General features: G+C 48.7%; 1 protein-coding gene across 1 annotated transcript in view; it reads left to right on the top strand.

Moving 5' to 3' along the window:
• LOC144602429 (SH3 and multiple ankyrin repeat domains protein 2-like) overlaps positions 1 to 13157 on the top strand; it is a 248815-nt gene that overhangs the window by 152841 nt on the left and 82817 nt on the right.

The following is a 13157-nucleotide window of genomic DNA, read 5'->3' as shown; positions in this document are numbered from 1 at the left end:
CCCCAAAGACGTATGTAGAGAAAAGACTATACATGCTTACAATTAAGCCGTCCACAGTGTATAGATAAAGGTTAAAGGGTACACCATTTAGTGCAAAATAAAGACTGATGAAGTCCGATTAAAGATAGTTCAAAGTCTCCAGTTAGGGGTAAGGAAGATGGAGATAAAACTAACTATTGATTCTAAAGGAGTGAATGAGAGAAAAAGCAGTGGATAGAAGGAGGAAAGGTTTTTCTTTACAAGAATGTCATGAGTTCCGGATTTGAAAGGGCAATTGTAGATTCAAATGTACGAGGCACGGAAATGTAGAAGATATTTTCTCAACTTTGAACCTTCTCCACCTTTTAATGTGATCAGGGTTGATAATCCAATTTCATTACCCTTCCTATCAAAATATGTTCACCTATTATTTTTAGATTTAGATTTTTTTTAGATTTTGAGATACAGTGCGGAACCAGGCCCTTCGGCCCACCGAGTCCGCGCCGCCCAGCGATCTCTGCACATTAACACTATCCTACACACACTAGGGACAATTTTTACATTTGCCCAGCCAATTAACCTACATACCTGCACGTCTTTGGAGTGTGGGAGGAAACCGAAGATCTCGGAGAAAACCCACGCAGGTCACGGGGAGAACGTACAAACTCCATACAGACGGCGCCCGTAGTCAGGATCGAACCTGAGTCTCCGGCACTGCATTCGCTGTGAGGCAGCAACTCTACCGCTGCGCCACCGTGCCGCCTGGAGTACATATCATAAGAGTAGAATTAGGCCATTCGGCCCATCAAGTCTACTCCGCCCATTCAATCATGACTGATCTATCTCTCCCTCCTAACCCCATTCTCCTGCCTTCTCCCCATAACCTCTGACACCCAGTTGATCCTGCCTTTCCTCTCTTCCAGCTTTCTTCCCCTCCTTACAATCAGCCTAAAGAAAGGTCCTGACCCGAAACGTCACTTTTCACAACCAGCCAAACCAGACCTCCACTGCCCCCAATGGGCACCGTGTAGACCATGGTTTTTGATCGCACTGACCCCAAAGTTCAGAGAAACCTCCCTTTTGTAAATTCACATCTCTGTTTTGCCTTCCACTTGTAACCTTGTTCTCCCCCCCCTTCAAGTGACCTACACCTCTCTTGAAGTCTTGGAAGTGCAACTGGAATTGGAAGAAATCAAATGCCTAGATAGAGTGGATGTGGAGCAGATGTTCCCAGTATTTGCAAAGCCTCGGATCAGAGAGCTCTGCCTCAGAGTATCAAGGCGTGCGTTTAGAATGGATATGAGCAAGAATTTCTTTAGCCAAAGGGTGGTGAATCTGTGAAATTCATTGTCACGGGCGTCTGTGGAGGCCATCATTTGGGTATTCTTAAAGCGGAGACTGATAGCTTCTTGATTAGTTTCGTTTAGTTTGGAGATACAGTGAGAAACAGGCCCTTCGGCCCACCGGGTCCGTGCCGACCAGCAATCCCCACACATTAACGCTATCCTACACACACTAGCGACCATTTACAATGATACCAAGATAATAGCCTACAAACCTGTACGTCTTTGGAGTGTGGGAGGAAACCGGAGATCCTGGAGAAAACCCACGCGGGTCACGGGGAGAAGGTACAAACTCCGTACAGACGGCCCCCCTAGTCAGGATCGATCCTGGGTCTCTGGAGCTGTAAGGCGGCATCAAAGGTTACGAGAAGAAGGAAGGAGAATGGGATTTAGATGGAAAATCTGATCAGCCACGATTGAATAGTGGAGCAGACTTAATGGGCCGAATAGCCGAATTCTGTTCCAATGTCCTATGACCCAAGTATAAGAAGGACTTTCACCCCTTTGACTTTACAACCATTCAGTGAGATCCTTTACTATGGCTTTGCCTTCCACTCTCTTTGAGCCTCCCATCTGCATAGATTGTAATGGTCTATCACCCTGGGTGCTCAAACCACAATGTACTGACTGACGGTACATGGTTGGTGTGAGATCATGTACGACACAGTTTGCAACTGCCCAATATCAGAGTATGTACCTGGACTCTGGAGGCCTTCCTTGAACGCTGGATCATGTGTGCTGTTGGTGAAGTTGATGATATTGTAAATTGATGACTATTGTTTTGAAAGTTGCCAATGCAGGCAGTCTTTGATCGTGATACTATGTATTTACTTCACAAAATGCTGGAGTAACTCAGCAGGTCAGGCAGCATCTCGACCCGAAACGTCACCCATTCCTTCTCTCCTGAGATGCTGCCTGACCTGCTGAGTTCCCTTGGTCTCGACCCGAAACGTCACCCATTCCTTCTCTCCTGAGATGCTGCCTGACCTGCTGAGTTCCCTTGGTCTTGACCCGAAACGTCACCCATTCCTTCTCTCCTGAGATGCTGCCTGACCTGCTGAGTTCCCTTGGTCTTGACCCGAAACGTCACCCATTCCTTCTCTCCTGAGATGCTGCCCGACCTGATGAGTTACTCCAGCATTTTGTGAAACAAATACCTTCGATTTGTACCAGCATCTGCAGTTATTTTCTTACACTACGTGATACTATGTATGTTTGTGTGTTTGCTTGAATAAAAGTGTGTTGTATATATATATATATTTAGTATAAGAAAATAACTGCAGATGCCGGTACAAATCGAAGGTATTTATTCAAAAAATGCTGGAGTAACTCAGCAGGTCAGGCAGCATCTCGGGAGAGAAGGAATGGGTGACGTTTCGGGTCGAGACCCTTCTTCAGACTGATCTTTATATATATATATTTTTTTTAAAAGGTTAGGGTCAGAACGGGTTAGACACAGAGTGAAGCTCGCTCTATATTGCCATGTCTCACACACACTCACACACACTCACACACACACACTCACACACACACACTCACACACACTCACACACACTCACACACACTCACACACACACACACTCACACACACTCACACACACTCACACACACTCGCACACACACTCACACACACTCACACACTCACACACACTCACACACACTCACACACACTCACACACACTCGCACACACACACTCACACACAATCACACACACACACTCACACACACTCACACACACACACTCACACACACTCGCACACACTCACACACACTCACACACTCACACACACTCACACACACACACACACACTCACACACACTCGCACACACACACTCACACACAATCACACACACACACTCACACACACTCACACACACTCACACACACTCACACACACACTCGCACACACACACTCACACACACTCACAGTGCATATGTTTGGAGGATGTTTCCACAAGTGGGAGAGTCTAGGACCAGAGGGCACAGCCTCAAAATAAAAGTGTGTTCCTTGAGGAAGGTGATGAAGCGGAATTTCTTTAGTCGGAGGGGAGGTGGAAAAGGACAACCCACCGTTGGCTGGTGAGTTGGTGTGGGGGAGAACATAAAGACGGCGGAAAGACTGAAAATATTCTCCGTGTTATTCGCGTAGATAGCCACTGTTGTCATGGCTACATTCCACAGAGAGGGAAGAGAAACAGTTTTATCAATGGCCTAATTAATTCCTGCCTTTTGTTAGATGGGGCGGCACGGTGGCGCAGCGGTAGAGTTACTGCCCCACAGCGCCAGAGACCCGGGTTCCATCCCGACCAGGGTCGCTGTCTGCGCGGAGTTTGTACGTTCTCCCCGTGTTCGCGTGGGTTTTCTCCAAGATCTTCGGTTTCCTCCCACACTCCAAAGACGTGCAGGTTTGCAGGTTAATTGGCTTGGTGTAAATGTTAATTGTCCCTTGTGTGCGTGTAGGATAGTATCAGTGTGCGGGGATCGCTGGTCGACATGGACTCGGTGGGCCGAAGGGCCTGTTTCCGCGCTGTATCTCTAAACCAAACTGAACTAAAATTGCACAGATCAAAGGTCTGTCAGCATGAGCAAGTGTTACCTTGACAGAAACAAGATAGTTTTGGTGACGAAATTAGAGGTCATCCTTTCAGAGACAGGGTTTGAAGGAGAGATGTATTCAGTCAGAGTGTTGTGAATGATTGGACGTCTCTACCCGAGGCAGCTGGAGTATGTTCGGCCATTAAGGTTGGACTAGGTCTGCAGGGCTAAAGGACACAGAGTGTTGGGGTCATTCAGCGGGTCAGGCAGGCAGGCAGCATCCCTGGGGAACACACACAGTTGTTGACATTTTGGGTTGAGACCCTTCTCCAGACTTGATTCAGACTTCTTCCGTCTGAATAAGGGTCCTGACCCGAAACGTCACCTATCCATGTCCTCCAGAGATGCTGCCTGACCTGCTGAGTTACTCCAGCACTCTGTGAAACGTCACCTATCCATGTTCTCCAGAGATGCTGCCTGACCTGCTGAGTTACTCCAGCACTCTGTGAAATGTCACCTATCCATGTTCTCCAGAGATGCTGCCTGACCCGCTGAGTTACTCCAGCACTCTGTGTCCATTTTTTGTTGTTGTGAGCCAGCGTCTGCAGTTCCTTGCTTCTAACGTGAAGGATTATCAGCCGTAAAGCCCTGGAACAGTGGGAGGGCTCGACAGAGAGGGAAAGGGAGAGGGAGAGGGAGAGGGAGAGGGAGAGGGAGAGGGAGAGGGAGAGGGAGAGGGAGAGGGAGAGGGAGAGGGAGAGGGAGAGGGAGAGGGAGAGGGAGAGGGAGAGGGAGAGGGAGAGGGAGAGGGAGAGGGAGAGGGAGAGGGAGAGGGAGAGGGAGAGGGAGAGGGAGAGGGAGAGGGAGAGGGAGAGGGAGAGGGAGAGGGAGAGGGAGAGGGAGAGGGAGAGGGAGAGAGAACTCGTGACCATCTCTGACTTCTGCTCGGTGTGTGCTGAGAACGTATCAACGCTGGTAAATGTAAAGGCAAACTCCATGGCTGACACTTGGCAAGAGCACCATCTGATGTGACATCTCAGTTTCATAGGAGCAGATTGGAACAACTGCCGTGGCAGCTGGAAGAGAATAAACCGGTTGATAACAATCCTGCATTCCTGTGGTTCCGTGTAGCTTGGAGACACAGCGCGGAAACAGCCGCTTAGGCCCACCGATCCCGCGCCGACCCGTGATCACGCCAACACTAACGCTGCCCGACACACACTCAGGACAATATTACAGTTCTATATTTTTAACGGAACCAATTAACCTACAAACCTGCACGTCTTTGGAGGAAACTGAAGGCCGTGGAGAAATCCGGGGACAGGTCACGGGGAGAACGTTCAATCTCCGTGCAGACAGCGCCCGTAGTCGGGATCGAACCCGGGCCTCTGGCGCCTTGAGACAGTAGCTCTACCGTTGCACCACCGTGCCGCCAAGTTATATCCTCATTGACTCCACGTCCTCCTCAGCTCAAGAGAGTCAAGAGTGTTTAATTGTCATGTGCTCCAAAACAGAACGACAACAGTCTTACTGGCAGCAGAGCAACGGCTCTGTAAACACAGCAGTCCTTCCATTCACTGAAGGCCAGTGGACACCACATGTTCCCTCGCCCGCCAAGGGCACGCTGGCACAGACGTGCGCCTGGTAGATGGGCAGGCAGTGGACCGGGGTGGAAACCTCGACTGCCCGCTGCCTGGACCCATGAATGGGCATCTCGGCCTTGCCCACCGCCATCATACCCAAGCCTACGTGTCCATCCCCAGACCCTGGAACCCCCTGACCTCATTTCCATCCCCCTCCTGTCTTGTTGCATGGATCTTTTAAGTGCTGCTGGCGATTATTGTCTGATTGTTTTTACGTGTGTGTGTGTGTACATCAGCCGAAACATTATGACCCGATGAGCCAAAACATTATGACCACCTGCCTAATATGCTGTTGGTCCTCCGTGTGCAGCCCCATATGCAGCAGGGTGCGATGCACTGTGTATTGTGACACATTCTTCCCGTGACCACCATTAACGTTTTCTGTGACTTGTGCCACAGTCGACCTTCTGTTGGTTCGGACCAGACGGGATAGCCTTCGTTGCCCTCGAGCATCGATGAGCCTTGGGCGCCCAACACCCTGTCTGTCGCCGGTTTGTGGTTTGTCCCTCCTCGGACCACTGTCGGTCGGTACTCACCACTGCTGACCGGGAGCACCCCACAAGCCTTGCCCTTTCAGAGATGCTCTGAACCAGTCGTCTGGCCATAACAATTTGGCCCTTGTCAAAGTCGCTCAGGTCTTTACTCCTGCCCATTTCTCCTGCATCCAACACATCAACTTCAAGAACTGACTGTTCACTTGCTGCCTAATATATCCCACCCCATGACAGGTGCCATTGTAACAAGATAATCAACGTTATTCACTTCACCTGTCAGTGGTCATAATGTTTTGGCTGATCGGTGTGTATATATATATATACACACATATATATATATATACACCGATCAGCCAAAACATTATGACCACTGACAGGCGAAGTGAATAACATTGATTATCTTGTTACAATATATATACACACACAAACACACACACATATATATATATATATTGAAATTTATTTCTTGTTTATTATATTGTTTACAGAGTACTATGTTTACATATTCTGTTGTACTGCTGTAAGTAAGGATTTCATTGTTCTATCTGGGACACATGACAATAAAACACTCTTGACTCTTGCTATTTACGGAATAAGATCCACAATCCAAATGATTTGCTCTCCCTCCAAAACGCCGAGCAAGCCTGCTTAAACTTCAGACGATGTACTGTGCATCCAGAAAAACCCTCATGTTCACACCCGCGGACTGCTTATTCCATGAAATGCACTCAACAACTTGAGAGGAAATGAGATGATGTACTGCCCGGGGTGTTTTTTGCCATCTGAGTTCGCTCAGACATTGAGACAAAGAATTAGCAGCGCGGCGTAGCTGAGAAAATACTTCCTGTGGAGAGAGGAACGGCGCGGTGGCGCAGCGGTAGATTCGCTGCCTCACAGCGCCAGAGACCCGGGTTCGATCCCGACCACAGGTGCTGTCTGTACGGAGTTTGTACGTTCTCTTTGTGACCGCGTGGGCTTTCTCCGAGTGCTCCAGTTTCCTCTCTCGTTCTAAAGACGTGCAGGTTTGTAGGTTAATTGGCTCCTGTAAACTGTAGGATAGAACTAGTGTACGGGTGATTGCTTGTTGGCATGGACTCAGTGGGCCGAAGGGCCTGTTTCCCCGTTCAGTGAATCTTCAGGGCAGCACGGTGGCGCAGCGGTAGAGTTGCTGCCTCACAGCGCCGGAAACCCGGGTCCGATCCCGACTACGGGTGCTGCCTGTACGAAGTTTGTACGTTCTCCATGTGACCTCCGTGGGTTTTCCCCAGGTGCTCTGGTTTCCTCCCACAATCCAAAGAGGTACAGGTTTTGTAGGATAATTGGCTTCGGTAAAAATTGTAAATTGTCCCGAGTGCGTGGGATTGTGCTGGCGTATGCGTGATTGCTGGTCGGTGGGCCGAAGGGCCTGTTTCCACGCTGTGTCTCTAAACTAAACTAAACTCAACTAAACTAAACTAAGGTATCACAAAATGCTTGAGTAACTCAGCAGGTCAGGCAGCATCTCAGAGAGAAAGAATGGATGACATTTCGGGTCGAGACCATTCTTCAAAGGGTCTCGAACCGAAACGTCAACCATTCCTTCTCTCCTAGATGCTGCCTGACCTGCTGAGTTACTCCAGCAATTTGTGATACCTTCGATTTGTACCAGCATCTGCTGTTATTTTCCTATTAAAATAAACTAAAGTGGCTCCCTGTAATTATCACTTTCTGTTCATTAGCTGGAATAATGGCAATATCCACATTTCTGAAAGGATTCACTCCATCGAAACGTGGAGTCAGCCTCTGAACAAATAAGTGGCCCTTAGCTAATTCAATTGTCTGCCTCCTTTTATGCATTCAGTGGAGGCTCTACACTGGTTTAATAAAGGCTTGCTGAAAGTATGGGCAAGAGAACGTTCCTGACTACCAACGTCTTCAGGTCAGCTGGGTTTCAGAGAGTCACAGCATCACACTTCACAGAAAACATTCATGGGGAGCACAAAGGGGCTGTTCAGTGAGGAGCAGCGGTCCACATGATGTCCTCTTGCCTTGTGCCTTTGCGATAGAGTCCGATTGAAGTATTTACGATGATGAGAGGCCTATGAAGAGTGGGCACAAGGAATCCAACCCTGCCGCTGCGTCCGTGTGCTATTTTCTACATTCTTTGGAATCTTTCTTACAGCAGGACTGTCAAGAATATCTGTCAAGGGAATATCTGTTAAGGGCGGCACGGTGGCGCAGCGGTAGAGCTGCTGCCTTACAGCGCCAGAGACCAGACACGGGTTCGATCCCGACTACGGGTGCTGTCTGTACGGAGTTTGTACGTTCTCCCCGTGACCTGCATGGGTTTTCTCCGAGATCTTTGGCTTCCTCCCACGCTCCAAAGGCGCGCAGATTTGCAGGTTAATTGGCTTTGTATTAGTGTCAAAATGGTCGGCTACATGCACGGGGATCGCTGGTCGGCGTGGTCTCGGTGGGCAGGAGGGCTTGTTTCCACCTAAAGTCAAGTAAGTCTAAAGTCAAGTCTAAAGTCTGTCAAGGGTATGGAGGATGCTTTGTGTGGAAAGATGGGGCAATAACCGAGTGATCAGGTCATCACGATATGGATCAATTTCACACAATGATGTGATCAGGACCAAGCTCAAAGGACTGGCGACAAGATTGCAATGAAAGTGATCTTGCTGCGTGGTTTGATTGGTCTTTGTCCACAACCGTGGAGTTTATAACGAATGTGCACGTGAGAGAGGGTGGCTTGGAGGGACAATGAAAGGGAGCACTGAATGGCTGGGCATTGGAGGAACCAAGTCATCTCTGGCTGCTGACTGTTCGGATAACTGGAGGGGAAGGCAGGCTCTCTCTCTCTTCATCAACAAGTCCTTGTTTCCAGCGCGTACCAATCTTTTTTTTCACGTCTAACCAGCCAGGATGTTATACTATCAGATGCCAGTGATAGAATAGTCTGAAGAAGGGTCTCGACCCGAAACGTCACCCATTCCTTCTCTCCAGAGATGCTGCCCGTCCCGCTGAGTAGCATTTTGTGTCTATCTTCGGTCATGGAATATGCAGTGCTCATCGATAATCTATAATCGATAATCGGTTATGGGGAGAAGGCAGGAACGGGGTACTGATTGAGAATGATCAGCCATGATCACATTGGACAGTGGTGCTGGCTGGAAGGGCCGAATGGCCTACTCCTGCACCTATTGTCGATTGTCAATTGTCTATCTATAATCCATGATCTAGCCAATCTATAATCTGGTCATCCTATCACTCCAGGTACTTTCCGAGATCTGTGTACATGTCTTCTGGAAGATGTCGACTGGAAATAGGAAGTTGTCGATAAAGATCCTAGAGGGAGGAGAGGGTACATTTAGAGAGGTACGTGGATAGGACAGGTTTAGAGGGATATGGGCCAAACGCAGGCAGGTGGGACGAGTGCAGACGGGACATGTTCCAGGAGTGAGTAGGTTAACCTGCGATGAGCGTTTGTCGGCACTGGGCCTGTACTCACTGGAGTTCAGAAGAATGAGGGGGGACCTCATTGAAACGTACAGAATAGTGGGTGGCCTGAATAGAGTGGATGTGGAGAGGATGTTTCCACTAGTGTGAGAGTCTAGGACCAGAGGCCACAGCCTCAGAATTAAAGGACGTTCTTTTAGGAAGGAGATGAGGGAAATTTCTTTCGTCGGAGGGTGGTGAATCTGTGGAATTCTTTGCCACAGAGGGCAGTGGAGGCCACAAGTCAGTGGATATTGTTAAGACAGAGATAGATAGATAGGTTCGTGATTAGAACAGGTGCCAGAGGTTATGGGGAGAAGGCAGGAGAATGGGGTTAGGAGGGAGAGATAGATCAGCCATGATTGAATGGCGGTGTAGACTTGATGGGCCGAATGGCTTAATTCTACTCCTGTTCTTATGACCTTATGTTGGTCAGCGTGGGCAAGTTGGGCCGAAGGGCCTGTTTCCACACTGTATGACCCTTTGACTCTATCTCTAAACTAAACTCCAAACTAAAATTAATCACTTCAGGGAGACAGCTGCCTTGCAGTTGTAATCCTCAGAGTCTAAATCCAGTCTTGATTGTGTTTATTTCGCTCAATTGTGGTGAAATCAAAGGGAAATATTTGTATTAGATGACTATTTGCAACTCAGTGCTACATCAAAGCAATCTTTAAACAGTTGCAACCAGATTCCCAGCGGGGAATTACAAAGGCTTCATTCACCCAAAGCGAATCAACGGAGGATTATTTAATCCGGGTAAATATTAAGAGAGCGTGGCGCATTTTCACGGCAGGGAAGTGCGTGGATGGGAATCGCCTTTTGCTTTTGCAGGAAGCATTGATGGGAATTCATAGATGATCAACACGTTTATGAGCAATTGGAAATGACGCCAAATTAACTGTCTTGCAATCAAGAAGTCTTACGCTGCAGAGTAAAGGCGGAGTTCAATCACTTCCAACATCTTGTCCGCCCGGACCTGCCTGATCTCCCGGTTGTCAAACACTTTCATTCCCCTTCCCATTCCCACACTGACCTCTCCGTCCTCGGCCTCCTCCATTGTCAGAGTGAGGCCAAACGCAAATTGGAGGAACAGCGTCTCACATTTTTGCAGAGGGCAGCTTACAGCCGAGTGGTATGAATATTGATTTCTCTAACTACAAGTCACCCCTGCGTTCTGTCTCTCTCCACCCCTCGCCCACCGAAGCTGCAGTTGTGTGCAGCTTTTGATTTGATTGCGTTTCTACTTTGTATGTTTGTTTTTGTTTGTTGAATGAAGTATTTGTGTAAAAAAAAAGAGGAAAAAAAAGTCACACCAGCTTCTCGTTCTCACCCAGCGAACATTCATTTGTTCTATATCTCTCTACATCGACATCTATATCTCTCGTTTCCCTTTGGCCTGACTCCCAGTCTGAAGAAGGGGCCTCGACCCGAAACGTCACCCATTCCTTCTCCTCAGTGATGCTGCCCGTCCCGCTGAGTTACTCCAGCATTTTGTGTCTATCTTCGGTTTAAAGCAGCATCTGCAGTTCCTTCCTACACATACTGACTAAACCTCTGATGTTACGGGTTGATTTATTATGGATTATTATTAACTCAGGGGCCAGGAAAACAGATTGACGTACGATTGGATGTGATGGGTCCTATCAACGTATGCTCCTATTGCATATCGCAGCATGGCAATTTTTAGGATGCAAACACAAGACTTTGTTATGGACAAGATTTAGTTTACTTTTGTTCATTATTGTCTCGTGTATTGAGGTAAAATGAAAATCTTTCTGGTGCATCCAATCCAGTCAACAGATAAACTACCCATGATTCCAATCAAGCTATCCACAGTGAACAGATACAGGATAAAGGATATATCATTTAGTACAAGATGAAGACCAATAAAGGCCAATTAATGATAGGTTACAGCTCTCCAATCAGGTAGATGGTAAGTCAGGACCACTCTCTAGTTTTTGATAGGATGGTTCAGATGCCTGATAACAGCTGGGAAGAAACTGTCCCTGAATTTGGAGGTGTGCGTTTCCAGATTTCTGTACCTCTTGCCTGATGGGAGAGGGGTGGGGTTGCCAACTGTCCCGTATTAACCGGGACATCCCGTATTTTGGGTTAAGTTGTTTTGTCCCGTATGGGATCACCCTTGTCCCGTATTAGGCCCGGGGGGGCGCTGTAGGCCCGCACGCTGTAGGCCCCGACACTGTAGGCCCCAATGCTGTAGGCCCTGACACTGTAGGCCCCAATGCTGTAGGCCCCGACACTGTAGGCCCGGACGCTGTAGGCCCCGACGCTGTAGGCCCCAACGCTTAGGCCCGGACGCTGTAGGCCCCAACGCTGTAGGCCCCAACGCTGTAGGCCCCAACACTGTAGGCCCCAATGCTGTAGGCCCGGACGCTGTAGGCCCGGACGCTGTAGGCCCCGATGCTGTAGGCCCCGACACTGTAGGCCCCGACACTCTAGGTTTCCGACATTTTAGCTCCGGACAGTCTAGGTCTGGAGGACCGAGCGCCGCCTAACGGAAGATGCGTAGAAACCCGCCTCCCGGCCCGGGCGGCGGCCATTGGTGGAGCGGGAGCGCGTGGCTAGGTGTTTCCCTTTATCTCTTAACTAAACTAAAGGAGTCGATCGTACGTGCGCGAGTATAAGTTGCAAAATTAGAGGATAATTAAAAGATGTTAAAAACACAAAGTGCTGCAATAACGTACAGGTTTGTAGGTTAATTGGCTTGGTAAATGTAAAAAAAAATTGTCCCTCGTGGGTATAGGACAGTGTTATGTGCGGGGATCGCTGGTCGGCGTGGACCCGGTGGGCCGAAGGGCCTGTTTCCGCGCTGTATCTCTAAACTAAACTAAATTAAACTAAACCTCAGCGGGTCAGACCACATCTTTGGAGAACACGGATAGGGTTCAGATTTAGATTTTAGATTTAGAGATACAGCGCAGAAACAGGCCCTTTGGCCCACCGGGTCCGCGCCGCCCAGCGATCCCCGCACACTAACACTATCCTACACCCACTAGGGACAATTTGTACATTTGCCCAACCAATTAACCTACAAACCTGTACGTCTTTGGAGTGTGGGATGAAAACGAAGATCTCGGAGAAAACCCACGCAGGTCACGGGGAGAACGTACAGACTCCGTACAGACGGCGCCCGTAGTCAGGATCGAACCCGAGTCTCCGGCGCTGCATTCGCTGTAAGGCGGCAACTCTACTGCCGCGCCACCTTTGGGACCCTTCTTCAGAAAAGGGGAGGTGAGCCTGACAGGATTGCTTGACAGACACGATGGGCTGAATGGCCTGCTTGGCACCATAATCAGTAAGCCAGTGTGAGGAAGTATGTACTGCCGTCTTTCTTTTCACCGCTCAGCCTTGATTTTTAAGTCATGTTTCCTTGTATTAGATTCCCAGCAGTGGGAACAGCTTCTCTCAACTTACGCTGTCAGTGTAGATGTCAACTGTGACATGCTTGTTAGCACAGTTGCTTTAAAAGGGGAAACGTCTGTATTCATAGCCCACATCAGAGACACGAGGATCCAGGCTGATAGATCAGAGGGCACTGCATTGTCGATGAGGCACTAAGCAGTGTTACGGACTGCATGCAGATTTCGTAGCATTACCCCAGAGAGTTTGCAGCTCGCCCTCTTGAATTCACCGAGATTCCTCACTCAACATTTTTGTTTG

Source organism: Rhinoraja longicauda, chromosome 18 (genome assembly GCF_053455715.1).
Source record: "Rhinoraja longicauda isolate Sanriku21f chromosome 18, sRhiLon1.1, whole genome shotgun sequence".
NCBI lineage: Eukaryota > Metazoa > Chordata > Chondrichthyes > Rajiformes > Arhynchobatidae > Rhinoraja > Rhinoraja longicauda.
This window is presented reverse-complemented; position numbering and strand designations above follow the sequence as displayed.